Below are 3,922 nucleotides of genomic sequence, written 5' to 3' on the forward strand. Positions count from 1 at the left end.
TTGCCCCAATTTCCTTGGGGACGCCATTGTTGATTCCCTTGATTTCCTCTATTCCCTTGGTAGTTATTGTCATATTGACATTCCTCGCTTTGATCATCATAGCACTCATTCGAATAACCACCACCATCATTGTTGTTGTCAAATTGCTCACCATTAGCTTGAGGTTGTTGTTGTCCTCTTTGCCTCCTTTTTAGCATAGAAACACCTTCCATTGCATTGACTTGGCGCGGGTTTTGGACTTGTTGCAATTGCGCCTTCGCCAATTGATTCATAGTTGTTGTAAGCTCGGCAATAGCTTGGCCATGATCATTCAATTCCTTGTGCAAATCGATGACTGTGGGGTCACCTTGGGGTACATTTGCTCGACTTTGCCAAGCCGAAGAGGTGTCGGCCATTTCATCAAGTACATCGCATGCCTCTTTGTAAGAAAGTTTCATAAAGTTCCCTCCGGCTAATTGATTCACAATGCACTGATTCGTGGTGTTGATGCCCCGATAAAAAGTTTGTTGTATCATCGCCTCGGTCATGTTGTTATTAGGGCACTCCTTCACCATTGTTCTATATCTTTCCCATATCTCGTGCAAAGGTTACGTTGGCATTTGCTTGAAAGCTAGAATCTCATCCCGAAGAGCCGCCATATGACTTGGAGAAAAGAACATGGCAATAAATTTGTCCGCCAATTCATCCCGTGTGGTGTAGAATGATTGGGGAGCCTTTCTAACCAATCCAACGCTTTACCCCGAAGAGAGAACGGGAAAAGCCTCAATCTCAATGCATCCTCGGACACGTTTGTTTGCTTGCTACCCCAGCATGTATCTACGAACCCCTTCAAGTGCTTGTAGGCATTTTGATCGGAGGCGCCCGTAAAATACCCTCTTTGCTCGAGCAAGGTCAACATAACATTTGTGATTTGAAAGTTCCCCGCCCCGATTCGGGGAGGAACAATGGCACTCGCACATCCTTGATTCGGCAGCACTCGAGGAACCGCTCTTGGGGGTGACGGAGGAGGGTCTGGGACGTTGTCATTAGCATTGGCCTGGCGGCCTCTTCGTGGTCCTGGAGGTACAAGAGGCACCTCCTCATCTCCAATATCCTCAACCTCCTCCCCCGTAAGCACATTTCCAAGAGGGTCGTTTGCATTTAAAGCCATAGTACCTAAGTAATCGACACAAACAAAATTAGTAAACAAGAAGGAAAGAGAAGCAAAACACAAAACTAACCAAACAGATAGTCAACACCGTAAGCTCCCCGCAACGGCGCCAAAAAGTGATTGCTGCCAACTCGACGCTACACCAAGGTAGGAAGAGCGGGTCGTAATAGCTTTTACCCGAATAGTGGTCGGGATCGATTTCCACAGGGAGCTAGTAGTGGAGTTGGATTTTCTATCTAGTCTAGAGATGTGTTTGTACTCCTAATGTCACTTCAAACATTCTTGGATTTTGATTTTATAACTATTATGATAAGACTACTGATTAGCACTAAATTATGCTATTAGAATATTGTAAAGTTGTATCTAATGGGAAGAAAGGCACTAGGGTCGTGGCATTGCCTAGGTGGCTAATTGACGGGTAGATGTTACTAAGAATAGATTGACATATTTGGGGCTTATGCTATAACCGTTGCACAATTGTACCCACTCTCACACCTCACGGTAGAGAGAGTGATTTTGCCCAATTGACTCTCTCGAGACCAATTGGGTAGTCCAATTAGATCAAGCAACTAGGGTTCAAGTAGGGTGATTACTCTCTCGAGATTTAACCCGTTAATTGGGACTATCATTTCTCATGAGTCCATCCCAATTCCTTGTTGGGTCAATTTTGGGGTCATAAACCTTCTTTCTCAAGAAGGGTCAAACCCATTAAGCTTGAATCTATGTTTGCAACCACAAATTCAAAATTAAAACATAAAATCAGCCCAAATAGCAAACACCCATAATCAATCTAACCCTAGATGGCAAACCCATCAATTACCCACACTAGGGTTGAGCCACAACCCTAGCTAATGGGTTTAGCTACTCATGCTAGATACAGAAATTGAAGAAATAGATGAAGAACTCAGCATATTAATTAATTACTAAGAAGAAACTACAATAATAAAGAGCAAAAATGCCGAAAATGGCTACAATATCGAGTCTCACGAGCTCAGCTGCGTTCAGAATATAAAACTTAACCTAAAAATGGTAAAATGTTCTATTTATACTAGGCTGGAAAAACTGGATAAAAATACCCCTGCGGGGTCAGCGTGGACCGCGCCAAAAGAACCGCGGCCGCACTGGCTCTTGGACTTCTAGATTCTGCTTCTCTGAAGTTGAGGACCGCGTGGAAATGCAGCGCGGTCGCGGTGGAGGTTGGCGCGGCCGCACACAAAGGAGCGCGGAGCGCATTGCTTGAAATTGTCAAAACTTCAACTCTCTGAATCTTGTTCACGCGGACCGCACAAAAGTGTGAAGCGGCCGCATAGCCTGACCGCGGACCGTGAGAATCCAACCGCGGTCGCGTAGCACTTCCACTAAATATGCCATGTGTCTGAACCTCCTAGTGCGGCCGAATCCACTTTTGCGCGGTCCGCACTAGGCCCTTTTTCCTCAATTCTCTTGGTCATTGATACTTGAGCAGGTTTCACTCCTTTTTGAGCCGACCTTTGATTTTTCGTCACTTTGTCGACCAAACCTGCAATCAAGCACAACCTGTGAGCATTTTGGGGCTATTTTGTAGCAATTTATACTTAAAGCATAGGCAGGTAGGGGCATAAAACACGTTAAAATCCTAACTTATCAGTGCCCGAAACTAAATCAATACTGAAGTCAATATCCTTCTCCAGCGACATGCCCGGCAGGTCTGCAGGAAACACATCCGAAAAATCCCTCACCACCGGAACTGAGTCAATAGTAGGAGTCTCTACACTGACGTCCCTCACAAAGGCCAAATAAGAAAGACAACGCTTCCCAACCATTCGCTGGGCCTTCAAGAATGAAATTACTCTACTGGGAACATAATCCGACGAACCTTGCCACTAAACCTGTGGCACTCCCGGCATACCCAACGTCACCGTCTTAGCATGACAGTCCCGAATAGCATGATACGGAGACAACCAATCCATGCCCAATATCACATCAATAGTCACTACACATAACCAATATACATGGTCCAGAACAATAGTATCGCCCACCAGTACAGATACATGAACAGATGAAACAAGGGACTCGCGGGGCGTATCCAAATAATGAGCAAAATACGATGACTCATATGTAAAAGTGGAACCAGGATCAAATAGTACAGAGGCATCCCTATGGCAAACTGAGATACTACCTGTGATCACAACATTTGAAGCAATAGCATCTGGTCTGGCAGGGAGTGCATAGAAACGTGCCTGACCGCCACCTGATCGGCCTCCCCCTCTAGGGCGACTACTAGTTGACTGACCTCCACCCCGAGCTGGCTGGGCGGGTGGTGAAGTAACTGATGTTAAAGTCGAAGGCTAACTCCTCTGTTGGGATGAACCTCCTTTAAGGCGGGGATAGAACCTCTTGATATGACCCCAATATCCACACTCAAAGAAACCTCTACCGGCCATTCGCAATGAGGACTGAAGGGAGCCCCATGCACCGGGATACCCGCTAGAAGGACCAGGCATAGAGGAACCCTGAGCTAATGGTGCATAAGACGAACTCTGAGCTAGAACAACATTAAGAGTTGAGTGGCCCTGCTGATAACTATGAGAACCATGGCCAGATGATACGCCACGGTGAACTTGACGAGCCGTCTGAGCATGCCTGAAGGGACGGCCCCTGCCTTGGTGAAACTGACCTCCCGAAGGAACACCACTAAAACTACCAGATCCACGAGGCCTCTTAGCCTTCTATCTCTACTCACTCATGGTGGAGAATCGACTCTATATCCCGAGCAATGTCAATAACCTCCTC

This window comes from Nicotiana attenuata, unplaced genomic scaffold (genome assembly GCF_001879085.1).
Source record: "Nicotiana attenuata strain UT unplaced genomic scaffold, NIATTr2, whole genome shotgun sequence".
Lineage (NCBI taxonomy): Eukaryota > Viridiplantae > Streptophyta > Magnoliopsida > Solanales > Solanaceae > Nicotiana > Nicotiana attenuata.